Source organism: Staurois parvus, unplaced genomic scaffold (genome assembly GCF_062004578.1).
Source record: "Staurois parvus isolate SC_StPar_1 unplaced genomic scaffold, SC_StPar_1.0 ptg000087l, whole genome shotgun sequence".
In the NCBI taxonomy this organism is placed as follows: Eukaryota; Metazoa; Chordata; class Amphibia; order Anura; family Ranidae; genus Staurois; species Staurois parvus.
In genome coordinates, this window is record NW_028317883.1 from 4,640,985 (window position 1) to 4,661,437 (window position 20,453).

Consider the following 20,453-nt stretch of genomic DNA (forward strand, 5'->3'; position numbering starts at 1 on the left):
TGTGGAATTGTCCTTCATTATGTTTCATAGCTGCTTTTAAAGGTTCCATATCATCAATCTCAATTAACTACTGTTGCACATTGACCAAATGGCGGTGGGTCCTTGCTCTTCTACTTTTGTGGACTGACTGCTATTCTCAGGGGATCTGGGGAGAGATTTGGCAATGTCACTACTGTGTTGCTCACTGTTGTTAGATACATGAGGAACCAAGATAATCTTCTCCACATAGAGATTCATAGAGTGCAGAACAAGGCACATGAGGTCAGTATTGTCAGTTATGAGAAAAGATCTGCTGCAGGGAGATTGCAAGCAACATTATTGACTGGTCCTTTGCCCTCTGACTGCCTATTTCAGCACATCTTCCAGAGTTTAGTTCCTCTTTAAAATTAGAATAATTTCCACTCTAGGATGGAGAGCTAGGACAGGCCCTAGATAAGACTCAGGTATATTTACTACAGTTCATTTTTCTTTCACAACTGAATGCAGTGTTTATCAGCAAATGTGTATTTCGAAGTGATAACAATACAGTTTTAGACATTTTCAACAAATCGTGTAATCAATCTTGCTTAGTTTCAAACTCAAAGGCAGAACTTCTGAAAAGCAACAGCTTACTATAATTTATATTTTTCCTAAATAGTATTTTATGAGTTTGTTATCTTCAATATGACTCCACACATCTTTAATAAAGGATAAACATTTCAATTGAAATATCAGATGTCTTCACTCATCTGGTTTTAAAATACCACACCTTCATTTAAAAAAAGGCATTTGTCTTACTTCAGCAAGTTCATTGCATATTTTTTACAGAAATGATCCGACAATAAGGTTTCATTCAAATTTGCACACTTTGGTAAAAGGAGTCAACATTTTGAATGTCATCTCAACACAAATCCCCAGGGCTCCACAACAAACCTACATTTTAGCCCACCACAACCCAAAGAGGCAGGTCTTGTGTTCAAAATGAATGGACTCTCTAACATGTTAGTGTGCATGAGGTAATTTTTCATAAATGTGTGAATCCAGCCTATAAGTATTTTCAAGGTCTCTGTCACTTGCAGTAACCTTTGCTGTTTGGGATACTCTCCGATTGTCTCTTATTCCTTTCCACCCTTTAGCTGAGTATTGATTTTAGAAGGTTGTTGTCAGGCCCAAGTTAAAGTAAGATATGTTCTCCTTTTCACTAACTTGCTTGCATGATCCTTGAATAATTGACATGCTTTGACTTAATACCCTGCCACATCAGCAGATCACAAATCTGAGATTGCAATGGAACGTTTTGTCCATTATTAGCCTCTCTCTTTAATTAGTTTTGATGCATATACTTTATAATGGTGAGAAGTACCCATTCTGCTAGCTAATTGTGCTTGGCAGTTTGGTCAAATCTTATCCCTGCCAAGCACCGAGGGGTTACCAGATTATGGCTCAGGCTGTTTTCAAATGACAACCCTTGTTTAACTTTTCTATTTCCTTACAGGTGCTCTTTTCAATAGTACCCAAATTTAGGGATCCTGACCGAAGCTAGGGTGTCCCTAGTTAAAATGTTGCAACTAGGCTGTAGTTAGTCTGAGACGACTTTTTAATGTCCTGATTTCATTGGGTTTTCACTAAGCTCAGATTGTTTTTTGGGTCTGTCTGCTATTTTGGAGTGTTCCTGGAAACAGAGCAAAATTATACAATAGTAGAGTTATAAAAATGTGTGTCTCCCTAGTTAACTATGAGGTGGATTATTGTCAGTGGTGCATGCTGGGGAAAGGTATAAATATGTTGGCTGACCTTTCAGAAAAGTCCTTGTCTTCTGGGTGGTTGTCAGAAGAGGAAGTTGTGTTGGAGGTTGCTAGGCCAGCTAGGCCTGATGCCTGCAGAGGGCCTTTGGTAAAGGAGAGGCCTGGGTTTTTGACCTTGAAGGACTTGTCCTACCTTGTTGGAGCATGTCACGTACCTTGCTCGTGAGCCTGATGGCAGATGAAGGCCTCTCATACAGCTCCGGCTTGAGGGCCACTGAAGGTGAAACAGCAACCACAAGAGCACAGCGGGGTATGAGAGCCTTGTCAGTCCTGTAGTTTGTGCAGGAATCTCTGGTACTTCGCTAGCAGATGAGAAAGCTGGACAGGCTGGCAGAAAAGCAGGCTAGTAGCAAGCAGACATCACGGCTGGACAAGCTGGTAGTAGAGCAGGCTGGCAGCGGGTAGACATCACAGCTGGGCAGGCTGGCAGAGGAGCAGGCAGGTAGCAGGCAGATGTCACGGCTGGACAGGCTGGTGGCAGAGCAGGCTGGTAGCAGGCAGACAACACAGCTGGCCAGGCTGGCAGCAGAGCAGACTGGTTGCAGGCAGATGTCACAGCAGGACAGGTTGATTGCAGAGCAGTCTAGTATGCTCTTTGCAGGGTCAGACAGGCCGGGTCGGTAACAGATAAGTGGATCAGGCATAAACGGCAGGCAGAAGAGTAGTTGGGTCACAGGCCAAGGTCAGCAAATGGTGGGAGCTGATCAAGCAGATACAGAAGGCAGAGGCGGAGTCCAAGAAGTAGGCCGAGGTCAATCACAAGTATCACTCACAGGAACAGGCACATGAATACAGGAGGGGAAGCTGCAGATCAGACTGCACAAGCTAATAGTGCTGATGGGTTTATATAGTCTGGCGCCAACATTAGCCTGCAGCAGAGAATGCTTTTTCTGACACTCTCGGAAGTGTCAAGTGCTAAAGAGTCTTACATGGGCAGTCGCGGATGTGCGAACTCAAATGCACATGGCTATGCACAACAGAACGGCCCTCACACATCTGAGCCATGTAAGTCCAGAGGCTTCAGCCGCAGTATGGCAAGTATCTTCCTGACAGAGCATCTGCAGAAGGAGTGACCTGCTGAAGTGTGTCCTGGAGAGCTAGTTAAAAACTGCTTGCAGTACAAATTGCAGGGAGAGTCCTGTATATTTGCTCCACAAGGTATTGGACTGTTTGAAGCTGTTTAACATTCTGAAGAGTACAGATTGCCATTCTTGGCTTAAAGGTTTATAGCCTTTCTTGAGTGTTGCTAGTATATATATTTGAAGTTGAATGTTTTGTCGCTTTTTGGTGTCTTCTGTTCTAACCCTCTTGCTTTGAGTTTATTTTGCTTTATTTTTCAGATAATCAAATACAAAGCCAAGGGTTCAGGGCAGTTAATGGACTTGGATAGCCAGCAGATCAGTACATGTAAATCAATAGAGAAGAAAAGCTTGAAGGGTTGAAAGCAGCCAGGTACAGGGTTAAGAAGCTAGCTTGAAAATGCACTTCTTGATCATGGAAACAAGAGTTACCCTGAGGTTAAATAGATGAGGCAAGAAGAGGAAGGCATTCTCATTGGCTGCAGTCCAACAGAACAGAAGGGTAGCTACTCTGATTGGCTGTTCCATGACTGAGAAGCAGAGAGCTTGGTTGTTCAGAGACTAGCCATATAGCTGATAATATTAATCAGCAGCAATGACTAGCTGAAGCCTATAGCACTCCAGTGCAGGAATTAAGGTAAGGCTATATCCACATGGGTGTATAATATCTATGAATAGGTTGCTGCTGTCAGAGGATGCTAAATGCCACTGGACACCAACAGAACCACACTTGACAGATCATATCTGCAGATGATCTGTGACACATTAATTATGATGTGGGCAAGGATATGTATTGCGAGGTCTAAGGCCATCAATTTGACCATTTACTGTAATAAAGCTTTTAAATACATTTTGCCTAAGGATTCAAACTATTTGGACACCCTGTATATAATTTATTCACACAGTTATAAGAGATTTTACAAACTATGTCACAATAACTGGGTGACCTGCAGCAGAGGCTTTCTCTGATGCAGGGGTTCTTAACTTGGGTCCATGGGCCCCTAGGTGGTACATGGATGGATTTTAGGTCCATGATGGTCAGATAAAATAAAATTTGCATCCACTACACAGCCTTCTCCTTGTCCCAATCAATGGTTTCCCATTGAAAAATATTAATGAAAATGCACCCTTCTACTGCTTATAGCACTGACTACTAAACGTGTCTTGACTCGTTGTTGGCGCATGTTTACCTTTGAAATTTGTAAAATTGTTCTCTGCATAACCACCATCTGGTGCCACTCAATAATAGCAAGTGCTAATTCTAAATTTCTAGTAGTAGTAGTAGTAGTAGTAGACTTAAGCAGAACTACAATTGTTTTGTTTAATTTGCACAAAATGATTGTATTTCATTTTTGCAATTAGATGCCTTTACTTTTGCATGAAAATGAGTGAGTTTTTTGTTAAGATTGTTTACTTGATTCACACTTTGTGTATGTTATATGTACGAGGCAATCAAATTTCAATAAAATGCAGTACATATAGTATATTTAATGCATGCAAAGTTGTGTTTATGTGAATATTTCTGTGGAGGGGTCCATGGCTTTCATCAGATTCATAAAGGGGTCCGTGACTCAAATAAGGTTAAAAATCACTGCTTTAATGGGTAACTGAAATTATAAATACAGTTCCCTGTTCCCTCTTATCTTCCATATGGGAGAACTTATTTGGTGCCTTTAGAATTAACCGTTTTGCTGCTCAATTATTGAAAACCTAAAGAAAGACAAACAATATCATATGTGTGCCCACTGGATGATCAACCCTATCCTGACCTGCAGCCCACCTGACGACCCCCTCATAACCCTCCAACCTGGGACTCACGCAGACTGGAACTTGCTACCTGCAAATTACCGAACTGATCTTCATCCACCCAGATCCTAATCACTAGTACTCCTGCTACAAGAAGCTACTTCAATGGGATCCGTCACTGCACGACAGACTTTCCGCATCAATACGCCCTGAGGTGAAACTCCTCCTCCTCATACTCCTCTCCACCATTCCCAAAATCTCCTCCCACTACCCCCCTACTCCCCCAAAACAACTATACATCACACCCTCACTACTTCCATTTCCCCGCTACGGCTCTCAACACCTCCTCCTAATACTCCACTCTCCCACTGACCCACACGCCACTACTAACAGACCCACACGCTCTTGCACATCCCGCTCCCATGCCACCTTTCTCACCCTTCTTCTTCTCCTAACCGCCGGGGACATCTCCCCGAACCCTGGTCCCTCACCACCTCACTCACCCACTAGGCACCCTCCTACTCCCACAAACTGCCGCAACCCCCTCAACCTAATACCTGTCCCCCTCCTCCCCGCATCCACTCCTCCATTCTCGGTTGCACCCCTGAACACCCGATCGATTTGCAACAAGCTCACCGTCATCCATGACCTCTTTATCTCCCACTACCTCAACCTCCTAGCGGTCACCGAAACCTGAATCCAAGCCACTGACTCCATCTCCCCTGCGGCACTCTCCTATGGAGGTCTCGTCTGGACCCATTCACCCAGACCGAGCGGTCGTAGAGGTGGTGGGGTCGGCATGCTCTTGTCACGCTGAGCACCTTCCAGGTCCTCCCAAACCCCCCCTCTCTATCCTTCTCCTCCTTCGAGGCCCACTGCATCCAGCTCTTCTCTCCCACCCCTCTGAGGATTACAGTAATCTATCAGCCTCCTGGACCCGTATCCCGCGTCCTCGATGATTTTTCCACCTGGCTACCCTTTTTCCTCTCCTCTGAGCTACCCATCATCATCCTGGGTGACTTCAATATCCCTATCAATGTCAACAACCCGGCTACATCCCAACTGCTCCACTTAACCTGTTCTTTAGCACTCACACAGTGCATACAGTCCTTCACCCACACCGACGGGAATACCCTGGACCTCGTTTTCTCTCATCTCTGCACCCCCCACAACCTCACAAACACCCCTTTCCCTCTCTCTGACCACAACCTCATTACGTTCTCCGTCTCTCCGTCCTCAAACACCACCCCCCCTAAATGTCAAACCATCACCAGCCGTAACCTCCGCAACCTGCACCCGGCCCCTCTCCACTCTATAGCTGACCGTCTTTACGACAGTATCCTTCCACTGTCCTGCCCTGACCTGGCCACTACTGTGTATAACAACTCGCTGTCAGCTGTCTTAGACCCCTTAGTACCCCTAACCACATGCAGCATTAGACCCCGACCACTTCAACCCTGGCAGAACGACCACACCAAAAATCTTAAACGACGCAGTTGCGTGCTGAAGCGATTATGGCGCAAAACCAGATCCCCTCAAGTGTTCACCCTTTACAAATCCGCCTTCCTCACCTATACCTCCTTCCTCCACGCTGCCAAACAAGCCTATTTCGTAACCCTAATCATTACCCTCTCCACCTGTCCTTGCCGGCTCTTCTCCACTTTCAACTCCCTACCCTCTCCCCCCCACCTCCACCCAGTACCTCACTCACCGCCCACGAGATTGCCAACCACTTCCAAAACAAGATTGACACAATCCATAAAGACATCGCCAATGCTCAATCTACCTCCCTACCTAGCCTCCCTCCCACGATAACACCCTTAACTCTCCCCTCCTCTGACCTCGCAACTGCCCTGAACCCCACCACACCTAACATCCAGCACACTAAAACCTCCCCAACACTCCACTCCTTCAGCTTTGCTACCACTGAAGAGGTCACTAAGGTCTTCTCAGAAGCCTGCCTCACCACTTGCCCCCTTGACCCTGTCCCAACACAACTCCTCCGGTCTCCCTCCTCCTCCATCCTACGCTCCCTCACCCACATCTTCAATCTCTCCTTCTCTACTAGCGCATTCCCCTCCCCCCTAAAGCATGCGCACATCACTCCCATACTCAAAAAACCCTCCCTGGACCCCACCGACCTGAGCAACCTTAGACCCATCTCCCTGCTGCCATTTTTATCCAAACTCCTTGAGCGCTTAGTCTACAATCACCCAAGCTCCCACCTCAATGACAACAACCTCCTCGGTCCACTACAGTCTGGCTTCCTTCCCCTTAACTCCACCAAAACCGCCCCACTCAAAATCACTAATGACCTGCTAACCGCCAAAGCTAATGGCCACTACTCAGTCCTCCTACTTCTCGACCTCTCCGCTGCCTTCGACACAGTTGACTACCCCCTCCTCCTTAATAAACTATACTCCCTTGGCATCAGAGACTCCGCTCTCTCCTGGCTCTCCTACTATCTATCACAACGCTCCTTCAGCGTTACCTATAACGCTGCCACCTCCCCCTCTCTGTTGGGGTCCCCCAAGGCTCTGTCCTCGGGCCCCTTCTCTTCTCCATCTACACCTCCTTCCTTGGCCAACTGATACACTCCCACGGGTTCAACTACCACCTCTACGCGAATAACACGCAAATCTACCTCTCTAACCCTCGCCTCACCCCTTCAGTCTCCGCCAGAATCACCTGCCTACTGAATGACATATCAGACTGGATGTCACTCCACTTCCTCAAATTAAACCTTTCCAAAACCGAGCTCTTAATTTTCCCCCCTCCATCACGACCAACAACGCCACCATCAGTCCCACCCCGTAAGCCAAAGTCCTAGGTGTCACTCAAATCTGTCCTTCCAACCCCATGTCCAATTGCTGGCAAACTCATGCAGGCTCCACCTCCACAACATCTCCAAAATATGTACGTTCCTAACCCTAGACACTACTAAACAACTCATTCACTCCCTTATTATCTCACGACTCGGCTACTGCAACTCCCTCCTCACCGGCCTACCTCATCACAGACTACCCCCGCTTCAGTCTATACTGAACTCAGCGGCCAGACTCATCCACCTTACCAACCGCTCTGCATCTGCCACCCCACTCTGTCATTCCCTCCATTGGCTTCCGATTGCCCAACGCATTAAATTCAAACTATTAATATTGACATACAAAGCCATTCATAACACTGCCCCAAACTACATCACCGACCTGATACCCAAATACCACCCAACCCGTACACTTCGCTCCTCACAAGACCTCCTACTTTCTAGCTCCCTGGTCTCCTCCTCCCACGCCCGACTGCAGGACTTCTCCAGGACTTCCCCCATCCTCTGGAACTCACTACCCCAATCCATTAGACTGTCAACTACCCTCCTCACCTTTAGGTGCACCCTGAAAACCCATCTCTTCAGGGAAGCCTACCCCACCCTCACCTAACAGCCGATCTCCTCCACTCCTCCTACCACTCCATCCCCCACAGCCACTTCCTCCTGTACCACTATCCCCTCCCTCCTAGATTGTAAGCTCGAAAGAGCAGGGCCCTCGAACCTCTCATATATTGTTTTGTTACTGTATTGTCTCATGTACTGTCCCCCACTATATTGTACAGCGCTGAGCAAACTTTTTGGCGTTATATAAATACTGTATAATAATAATAATAATATAATCAAAATTCAAGTACCACATGCCTTTTTCACATTCTACCAGAAAATTACAAAGATAATTATTTGCAGCTCATAGCAAAAGGTGTATTGTGTTACACTGTTGATAGTTAAAGGGTAACTCCAGTATTTTTGAGATACAATAACTATTTCCTTGAGGTGAACTATGTACATTACAAGGATTTTTACAAAGTTTGCTGCGGATTACTACTTTCTCTGTTCTGAAGAAATAGCAGTTTTTTTCACCATATCATTTCCAGCTTGATCCTTGAATGGGAGGGTTTGAACTTATGAGAAACCTCAGCAAATCTCAGTATTCTAAGAAAGAAGAAAGCAGCAGTGTTTGCACCAAGTCAGCCCCACAAGTGTTAGGGGGAATATCAACAAAATATTACATTTCTATTTCAGGGGATGCCTAAATATTTACATGTGCTTTAGTGCAGACTTCTGAGAAAGTCAGAAAGCTAACCAGACAAGCAGGCAAGTACACTTCGGAGGGGGTTGATTCTGTGCACCAACAATTTACAAAATGCTTCAAGGCTGCCATATTGCATTGAATGTTTTTGTTTTACATTATAAAAAAAATGACAGCAGCTGCAAGTTGAAATGCAAATGTTATTTTAACAACATTAAATACAAAATGGCGTATGTAATAATTTTTTTATTCTGCTTACAAATTTATAATTTGATGGTACTGGGTATCACCATGAATAATAATGAAAGCCTTCTCATCCTAAGATGGCAGCTACTTCAGAGTCTATTGCCAGAAAAGGGATGTCCTTCACATTTGGTGGACTTGGCTGAAACTGATCTCTTTTTGTCAAGAATCTTTGGCCTTGTTCACACTCTGTTTTACATATCTATTTCAGAGAACCCTGTAATGGTGCTTTTTAAGGACCCAGTTCCAATTCTTACAGCAACTCAACAGAAGCTCACCGACGTTCTTTTTATTTCAGTAAAACAAATGATAATAAAGCATGAAAAAAACTGAGTTGTTTTTGCAGAATGTAAGATGTGCATAAAGGTCTCAAGCAACTTTTACCGACTCCCAGTTGAGATTTCCTAATGTTTTATCTTGTTTTTGTTAAGCACTTCCAGCCCTGGACCCATCTACCCTTAGCTATTTGTAAGCACCCACTTTCCTTCATAGTAATCTCTGAGCCCCAAGGGAAACTATTCCTCCTACCCACCCTTCACCATACTTTCATATTTTGTTCCCCACCCCATCCCTGTTTCCAGTTATCTTCTCCTGTTTCTTTTCTGAAATCCTTTTGTCTCTCCTTTATCCCAAGCTAGTACCAGCAATTCAGAGCATACACCTCTGTATATCTTTGTAGGCATGCACCCGTCTCTGGACAGAAGGACCACCCAGCATAGATTTCTGTTGTACTCCTTGTTTGGCTCTCTCACTTGTCTCTGGCATATAATTCTACTGGTATTATGTAGCCTCTGTGTGGGTAATTGTTTTATATCCAGTTTGAAAACCAATAAAATATATTGAAATAGATGCATGTTATAAGACATATTAAAGTGCATGAAACTACATATTTTCACAAATCAAACTGTGACTCTGACCTTAAAGAACCCGGTTTATGGTCATGTTTAGTAAAAGAACAGGCGCTGTCCCCTAAATAACATAAGTCTGTAACAGCTGTGTTCTTGAGAAATAAGTACGGAATTACACTAAGTTGCTCAGAAAAACAGAGCTACAGGAAATTAAAATAGCTGACTAGAATGAAAGACACTGTCATTAACACAGTCAAGTTAAACTAAATACAGCATGTTAGAATACATTTATAATATTCACTATTAGTGCCTCCATTGACCCCAGTCTTTACTTTCTTGCAGAGCTAGAAGTACTACTGGAATCTCCAACATTCAAAATCGGGTGTGTCAGTTGCCTACATTTTCCCAGTGTCTGGGTAGTCTCCCTGGCTTTTTTTGTCCCTTGTAGGTCCTTTTAGGGCTGCAGAGATGTGGTGACCAGGAGGAGTCATGCCAGACAGTGTAGACATGTAAGCACTCAACACACAAGGAAGAGTAAGATCATGAAGATTCTGGGAGTGCCTCTAGCTGTGCAGAATACTAGTGACTGGAGCCAGTGGAGGTTCTAACAGTGGCTATTATAGAATTTCGTGTTTAGTTAAACTTTTTATTATTTATTTATTTATTTATTTCAGGTACTTATATAGCGCTGTCAATTTACGCAGTGCTTTACATATATACTGTACATTCACATCAGTCCATAACCATCAAGGGGTGTACAATCTATGTATTAGTATATGTTGGTTTTTGGGTAGAGTAGGGAAGGGTTAAAACTGCAGTCAATTATTCTTTGCTGTCTGTGTCCCATTAGGGAGATTTTACTTCACATATTGTCCCAGAGATGCAACAAGATATAAGGGAAAATCTCTACAAAGTGGGGAGAATTTTCTTCCTAGACAGCTATCACCTCAACTGCTATTTGCATTGGAAGATTTCCACTCACCTCTTGTTCCAGTGGCAACAAAAAAAATGGGATTTCTCATCACTTTATGTAATGGAGACAATGCTCAGCAGGACCAATAGGGAAGTTTCCCCGGATGGGAGTCAAACAGCTATAAAAATAAACTGACAGAGGTTCTAACCCTTCCCTACACTATCAAACATTAAATGTTTTGGCTTTATATACTCTTTATTCAGAGTGACTCTTTAACCAAAGTATTGAGTCTGACTCATTTCCTAGCCTGTTACAGGTGAGTTTAAGGAGACCACACTTGGCTAGATAAAGGAAAGTGATGCAAGTATTATAGAAGCAAAAGTTATCACATGAGGAGGTTTTCTAACAAATATAAAAATGTGTTTGTGATGACCAACCAATAGATCACTTTTCAATGAAGAAAAGGAAATGAAACTTTCATGGTGTATGCACAATCCGTTGCTATCAAGTAAAAAAAAAGAAATAATATTGTTGTGGGCCCTGGAGTCACACACGGTCTGAGGACAAATAAATATCTTACTGTCTGTTAGCCTCAGTGAGACATCTGCCCATGTATAGCCACCTAAGTTACAACAACGGAAGTCATAAAATTACACATCTGTCTAGTTTCTAGTCTCTTTTTATTTTCCTCACCTTTCTAGTCATACAGGTTTTACTTTTTAAGGATTTTCCTTTCCAATCTATTTTCAGTCAGCGTATTAGCAGCAGCCCATAGCTTTGAAGTCTACTCCCAGAAGCTTGATATTTGGCTTGACTTCATTCTGGTTTTCATACCTAATGTGAGATTTCATGAAATGTTTAAAGTTAACCTGCCATTAAGTGTGTAACTGCAGATGAAGCCGCGCAATGGAGCTGTTATGGGGCCTCAAGGTCAAGAGGTCCAATGCATACCTTAAAAGTGATTGTAAAGAAAAAATGCTCACTCATTATACTCACTTGCTTCCGCACAGTAAAATATCGCTCTGATATATATCTTAATGGGTTATGTAGTGCAGTCTACTTGTGCATGGATCGCACACAATAACCCACCCATCCTATCCAGTTTACTTATCTGCTTGCCCTCCATAGGATTTACCCCCCTTCCTGACCAGGCCATTTTTGGGATATGGTGCTGTGTTACTGTAACTGGCAATTGTGTGGACATGTAACACTATACATAAATTAAATGTACGGTATCTCCTTTTTTTCCCACAAATAGAGCTTTCTTTTGGAGGTATTTGATCACCATTGTGTTTTTATTTTTTGCGCGATAAACAAAAAAAGACCAACAATTTTGAAAAAAAAAATATTTTTGACTTTTGTTATTAAACATGTCCAATAAAAAAAAATTTAAAAATCCAATTTCATAAATTTAGGCCAAAATGTATTCTGCTACATGTCTTTGCTGAAATTAAAAAAAAAAATCCAATACCTGTAAATGAATAGGTTTACGTGAAAGTTACAAATGGTATATATATAATCTTGATATTTTTTTTTCAATACTAGTAATGGCAGCAATCAGCGACTTATAGCAGAACTGCAACGGGCATTCTGACACTGGGTGGGAACTGCCACTGACATCCTCAGTGACACTAATACAGTGATCAGTGCTAATAAAAAGCAATGACACTGTACTAATGACACGGGCAGGAAGGGGTTAACTTTTGGGCTATCAAAAGGTTAACTGTGTGCTGTTTCACTAAGGAGGCATGCTGTTTTGTATTTTTTCTGTGCAGCATGTCAATGCTAATAGGGGAGATACCTGTGTTGTTTATACACAGGTCTCTCCCCTGTCAGCTTTGCACGGTGGTAGCCGGGTGCCGGCGGGGAATCGCTGTCCGGGAGCCGGTGATTGACATGTCTAGCCACCAATGGCAGCACGAGTAGGGCAGCAAGCAGTTCTTCTGCTGTAGGGCAGTGGGGAAGTGGTTATGGCTAACCAGAAAAGAGAAATCCATCTTCTCTCAGTAAAAAAGAGATTAATGAGGTAGAAGTTAAGCACTGGCTGCACATGTTAAGTGTGGAATGACTCATTCAGATCACCTACTGTATTTACAACCCCTTAAACAGGGTATAAGCAAACAGTTTTTTTTTTTATTCAACCAACAGGTTGAAAGAAAGAAAAATGGACAGGTCCCCACATGCATACAAGTCTCTCCCAGTGCACTATTGTATTCTGACATCAAAGGCTACTCCCCTGTCAGAATACATTTGCAGGTAGGTGTGGTTTTTCCTCCGTTCTGTAGGTGGCACTCTGTTCCTGCATTTCTCTAAAGGTGGAGTGGAAGAAGGGAGGAACTTTTGTTTCTCTGCAGAGTCGCCAGGGGAGCCATGGTCCCATTGGATGTTACAACACTGGATGACTTTCGTGACCATCTTTATTATAGGAAATTATAATAAACAGCAATGCCCCATGGTATTTGGCACTCATTTGCAAGTGATTAGAGTAGTAAAGGAACCCACATGCCAGGGACAGTGAAATAGCCTTAAGGAAATGTTCCTTCTCAAGGAGGAAAAGATTAGAGACACTGCTGCCTGCTTTGCTATTCTCCAGTTCTACTTTTTAGGCTGGGCACAACCCTTCTCAGTGTGCTTGTACTGCCACTCTGCCTCTCATCTACCCCCCTCCACAGATGTTGCTCCAGTAATGTAGGCTCTGTCAATGTGAAACCTTGATAATGAAGATCTTCCGATGTATCAGTAGCATTATTATGGTTACTGCTATCAGCATTACTGCACCTGTTCTTTCAGTGTCATTGCAAAAATGTCTGGAACAGTTACTTGAAGTGTTTTACCGCAATTGCTTCAGTTACATTGCTAGTGCTAGTGATTGCCGATTGTTGCTCAAACTGTTATCTATTTATTTACAACTCAACGAAAACAACAATTATCCAACCTTTCTCAGGTTTTTGTGTTCTGTTCTTCCAACTTGGGTTCCAACTTCCTGGCCCCACCCACTTACTGATTAGCGCTGCAGCCATCTGCTGTAAGAATTAATCAAATGTTGTCTTTTCAGTAGGACTGTTTTCCAGAAACCAGTTCAAAAACTGGCTTCTGTTGAACAGATAAGGATACTTACATCCCGAAATTTGTCCAGTCCATGCTGAACCGGCCGAATTTTGAAACATGTATACCCACCGTCCGTGTTCAACGCAGCAGCCAGCAGTGTTTATTTTAGGCTACACACCTCTGAAAGTAAATGTAAACTGGGTGTAACTTAAAGGCAGGAAACATGCCGATAGGAGGAGAGAACAAAAGTGATTACTTATATGTGTGTTTCTGCCCCTTCATCGTCAAGTTACCAGGTTACCGGTGGCTAGATGACTTTATTGTATCTTTAAGAGGAAACATGGAGTCATTCTCCTGGCTGTTCTGTCTGACTCAGATGATTAAATAACAAAAGTGATTATTAATCCAAAATAAGGCAGTTTATAGTATTTGTATATTTTAACTAAATTGTAGCTCAGTTCAGCTTTAATGTGAAGAAAAGAAAGCTTTTAGTGTAGTTCTCTTGCCTCTCAGTTCCAGGACCCCCTATAAAAATGTAAGTTTTAGTTCCTACCCTTCCTGGGAATATTCACAGCAAAATGCGTTCCAATTTCTCTATTAGGCGTCATTCACCCTGGACATTTACCCTGGTGCATGGAACCCTGGCATTTTGGTGTGGGTGGAGGATTAAAGTTGCTGTAGCTAGTTCAGAGAATTAAATTGGGACTGTGATGGAAGTATGAATAGAACAGAATGCACACAAAGAGCAGGAGAGATTCCAAGACTGGGGTAGGCAGAGAGTGTACAAAGATGAGAGATCAGAGCAAACTAGCACTGCAAATGTTAGGTCATCAACACAGAGCCATAGTCCGGACACACAGCAAGGGTAGGCAGTCATCTGGAAGAGGCTAAGTCCTTAGTGCAGGGGTTCAGCAATAGTTGAGTCTTTAGAACAGGAGCACAACCAGGGTTGAGTTCTTAGAACAGAGGTGCAGCAAGGGTTAAGTCCGCAGCACAGAACTCAGAAAGGGTTAACTCCTCAACACCGTACACAACAAAGGTTAAGGGGACTCACCAGCCTCAGGAGGAAGTCTGGGCAGAGTGGCAAGGAAAAGGAGGTTCAGAGGATGGTGATCCTTCACAAACCCATTGCTGGTCCTTGGAGGGATATGTGTTCTGGTTGCAGTTTCAAGACTACACAGGAGTAGTTGAAGGAATATCAGAGGGGAGAGTAGAGTCCCAGTGTCCAGAAAGCCACACAGACAATACAAAATTCTAAGTCCTAGTAGTTTAACCACTTCCCGTCCAGCCCATGTACATAAATGGCCGGACGGGAGCAGTACAGGAGCGGGTGGCCGTTTATAATTATCCTCCTGCATTCCCTGCCTGTGCGCGCTCCCTGGGAGTGCACAGCATCGCAATCCGGTGCCCGCTGTGTCCGAACACCGATTGCTGTACAGGACCTTTGCTTGAGGTCCCGATCATGTGATCACTGATTGACCAATCAGTGATCACATGAATAGTAGTAATCAAGATGTCACTTCTGACATCATTGCTTACTACTTGTCTGTGAATGATCAGAGAGGTCACATGGTACAAGGCTATTCACAAGCACAGACAGCCAGAGAGAAAGAGAAATTATTGCTTTTACAGTCTTTATGGGTGTAAAAGCAAATAGTGTAAAAAAAAAAAATCTTCATCACCCCCCCACAAATAGTACAGTGTCACTATGGTGGCACTGTACTGCTAGGGTGACAGTATGTTAAAAAAAAAAAAAAAAAAAATTAATATAAAAAAATAAAATAAAAATGTAAAACAAAATTTAGAAAAATTATACTTTTTGGTTATCAACTAATTTGGCTTATTTTTTTTTTAATAAAAAGAAAAATGAATACATTTTGGACAATATTTATGAAGAAAGATTATTTATTTGCAAAATGTTATAAGAAAAACACTTTCTTTTCAATATGTTTGTACTTTTTCATTTATGTCAAAAAAATAAAAATCCCAGTGGTGAATAAATACCACCAAAATAAAGTTATATCTGTCTCAAAAAAGTGCTACAAAGTGCTAAAAAATGCATATGGGTACAGTGTTGCATGACTGCGCAATTGTCATTCAAAGTGGGATAGCACTGAAAGCTGAAAATTGGCCTGGACAGGAAGGGGCTGAAAGTGTCCGGACTTGAAGTGGTTAACCAGTTGCCGCCCGGCCTATAGCCAGATGGGGGCTGGGCGAACAGCTCGTCCCTCCGGTTGGATGCCATATGGCGTCCTTTCAGGAATGCACAGTGTGCATGCCCGCAGGGCCGCGCTCTAGCGCAATCTGTCACTGGTCATGTAACTCGGACACGGCCGATGAAAGATCTGTGTATCGGCCCCGTTGCCAGTACCATGTGACCTGCTGTGACCAATCACTGCAGGTCACAGGACAGTTGTATACAATGGATGGCTTAATTTCATGCCATCCATTGTATACAAGTGTGTCTAGCTGTGAATGGTCACAGCAATCACATGCACAAGCTGGGCCAATCACAGCTCAGCTGTGTCATGTGATTAGCCATAGCCAAATCACAGCTAAGCACAAAAAAGAAAACCCTGAATGAATCGATTTAATTTAGGTAAATGCTTGTTTATAGCAAGTAATTTTTTGCTATAAGCAAAAAAAAAAAAAATGATCAAAGTAGTACAATGTTACTATGGTAACATTATACTACTTTGGTCATAGTGAAATATGAAAAAAATCTTTAAAAAAAGAGGAAAAATGTAATAAAACATTTAAAATAATAAAAAAATGATAATTTTTTTTTTTCATACTGTCACCAGTCAGTGTCCCTGATCACCGCTGCACCAGTTATATGATGATGCTGTACTGCACTGGTGACATTATGTAAAAAAAAAAAATAGTGAAAATAATTTTTTTCATTTTTTCATTTTTACAAAAATTATGACAAAAAAATTACTTCAAAAAACTAGCCATGCCTCTTATGAAATATGTCAGACTGTCTGCTTTGCAAAGAGGGGTCATTTGGGGGATATCTGTACTGTTCTGACATTCTTGGACCTCAAGAAATTAGATTGGCCATCAGTACTTCAGGATTGAACAATTTTCAGATATATCCCATAGTCTGTGAACTCTATAACTTTCCTACAGACTAAATAATAAATACTAATTTAGGTTATTGTCACCAAAGAAATGTAGCAGAATACATCATGGCCTAAATGTATGAAGAACAATTATTTATTTGCAAACTTTTATAACAGAAACAAAGAAAAACGTGTTTTTTTCCAAATTTTCTGTATTTTTTTGTTAATTTAGCAAAGAATAAAAACCCCAGTGGTGATTAAACACCAAAAAAAGAAAGCTGTAGTTGTGTGAAGAAAATAATAAAATCTTAGTTTGGGTACAGTGTTGCATGACCGCGCAATTGTCATCCAAAGTGTGAGAGCGCCGAAACCTGAAAATTGGCCTGGGCAGGAAGGGGGTGAAAGTGTCCGGACTTGAAGTGGTTAAAAAGCAAAGCACAGCCCATACGGGACTGTTTCAGCAGATCCATACAAATAGCATCTTTCTACAGAGGCATGCAGCCATCAGCTCCTCTGTGTCCATCACTGGAATAAACTCATAAAAGTCTTACCCTTTTCTGTCAGCATAGGGATATTATATTATACTTTGAATTTAGCCAAGACCTAAGCACCAAATGACAGTTGTCAAGGTGTTGAGGCGTCTGGCTTTATCCAGGTACAGGATACAGTGCTGAGAAAAAATATAAATGAAAATAGCGCCAACGGTGTTCACATGTAATCAATTAACACAAGCAGCTAAACCTTACACCTAAAACAGTGATAAATAAAACAGTGAACAGATCAATAACCAAAAAAAAAATGTCTCTAAAAATGTTTTTTTTCTTTCCATCAACAGTGAAAAATGTCCATCACCATAAGAACAGATTTGTACAAATCCACCACCAGCAGAAATGAATAAACTAACCAGAGCAAATTGCCAGTTAAATTATAAACCAGCAATTGCACCTGTTTGCTCTGGGAGTTCATCCTTCTGCTCCGTGAAGATGTCGGATGATGAAACGCGTAGGGGGGAGCTTCGGACTAACGTCACTACGTTCTGTAAGAGGCTGTTGTCTCGGCGTTTTGTGATTTTAAACTAAATGTGTTTGTTGCTAGTGTCGGCTATGACACTGTTCCATGTTAGTGGATTATGATGAGTTTTTACAAATAAACGTGTCGTATGGTATCACGCGATCGTTTGCTTTGTTTTTCTTTTCTATTCTGAGCCTGTGTATGAAGTTCTTGGAATTCGGTCTGGAAGTTTTCGCTGCTGAATATATAGATCTGCAGAGTATTGCTCCCAGAGAGGATAAATAAGTGTCTGGATATCTGAGTCTCCCTGATTTGCAATATACTACATCAACAAGCTGAGAGAGGAATAATTTGAAAAGCTGGTCATCGCTTAGTCTTCCTGCAGAGTATTGCTCCCAGAGCAAACAAGTGCAATTATAATTTAACTGGCAATTTGCTCTGGTGAGTTTATTCATTTCTGTTGGTGGTGGATTTTTACAAATTTGTTCTTATGGTGATAGACATTTTTCACTGTTGATGGAAAGAAAAAAACATTTTTTAGAGACATTTATTTTTTTGGTCATTAATCTGTTCACAGGATACAGTGCTGTCTGTTCTACCTGCTGAAATCAGCCTCATTGCAAACCCCTGTGGGGACAGAGGAATTCACAAACAAACATATGCAGATAAGTTGACTTTGTTACTCACAGCCAGGGGCGGACTGACCATTTGGAAACTCGGGCACAGCCCGAGGGCCTGGGCTCAGTAGGGGGCCCCATGAGATGCCCCTGGTACCTTTTTCATAGGCTTTTTGGAGTTTGGGCAAGGACACAGGGGCCCCATGATCCCCTATTGCCTGGGGCCCCATGAGTTGGCAGTCTGTCCCTGCTCACGGCATCTGGATTAGAGATCATCAATTTCACAAAACAAAAGAAAAATCCAATATTTTTTTACCTCTGTTACAGTGGAAAATTCTGAATCATGTAAATTTAAATCACTTGCATGTATGAAGTGGAGAATTTCTACACTGACCACCAATGTAAAAGAGAATTTCTATACTGGCCACCAACATATTAGGGAATTTACAATGACCACCCATGTAACAGAGAGATTTCTACACTGACTATCATTGTAATGGGGGATTTACACTGACCACCAATGTAGGGAGGGTATCAGGAATCAGCAGCTGAGATGACCAGATATATGTAGCTACACCAAGAAACTGGGACCAGATCATGTATATACATATATATATATATATATATATCTTTAAAGTGAGATTTATTTACAGTGGATGTAACTACACACCAGCAAAGCAATAAACATAACATGCATGAAAAAAGTACTGGATACCAAAATGCAGCGACCTAACAACTCAATATACAAATACTGTATATACTGTATAAGTGTGAAATATCCAAGACAGGGAAAACCTAGAGGAGCAGATGGGAAGGAGGGAAATGAGACTGAGAAAGGAATGACGGGAAACAGGTCACAAGGCAACAGGGTACTGGATACAGGGCAAGAGCAAGATCAAGAGTTAGTGGCAATAGAATCTGGCAGCAAAACAGCAAACAGGATACAAGGCAGGAGCAGCCAAAACACTGATGCAATGAGCCATAGCAGAAGTGGAACTTAAGTACCCTCCCAGCAGGTGTGGCCAGGTGGAGATGATTACTGGTTTCCTATTGACCTCCGGAAGACACCTGCTGGTGGACACTAAAACTGCAGCTTTCCACCCGTGAAGCACAGTGCCATTAGCAGGTGAATCAGGCCATGACAGAGGGATTTACCCAAAATACCATTGAAAGAGGGGATTTTCCATGGACCACCAATGTAAGGAAGGATTTCTACACTGACCAACAATGTATTAGGGAATTTACACTGATCACCAAGGTAAGGAAATTGTCAGGAGCCGTCGCGGCGTGTGGCTCGGCGCAGGCGCAGTGTGCCGATTCGCACTGGCGTGCGGGCACTAGGTCCTGGGCGGCCGCGACGATGGCGGAGCTTGTGCATGCGCACTTCGGGATTGCGGGCGCATGCCTGGCACCACTGACAGTGCAGAGCGCGCTATTTAAATCCGCTCTGCACTGACACTGGTTGCCGTATGGTCTCATTTGCTTGTTCCTGCTCCTGTTACCAGTTATTTGATTGTTGCGACCCTGCTTGATCCTGACCGTGCTGTCTTGTCCTGCACTGACCCCTGGCTTGTTTGACCTCTCTTTGGATATCCCCCATTGGATCTGACCTCCTGTTACTGACCCGGCGAGTGACCCGACAATTCTGTGCCTGCTGCCTTGTACCGTGCTGTCCCCACGGTTACCGACCCGGCCTGTCTGACCACACCTCTTCTCAGCCATCCATCCATCCGTCCTGCACGGACCCATCCGCCTCTTCACATCAGGCTCTTCTCCAGAATATACCTCTGGCAGATCCCTCTACCACGGGTGGGTGTACTCAGGGGCAGCGACCTGGTCTCTGTCTGCTCCAAGTCCATCCCCACCATCAGGGGCCCTGGTGAACAAGCAGACTGGGACTTAGACTCCACGCTCTGGGGAATCCTATTCCGTGGGTTGCTAGAGGTACCGCCAGGCGGTGCATTACAGAAATATTTTGACAATGACCACCATATAAGGAAGGATCTCTACACTGACCACCATGGTA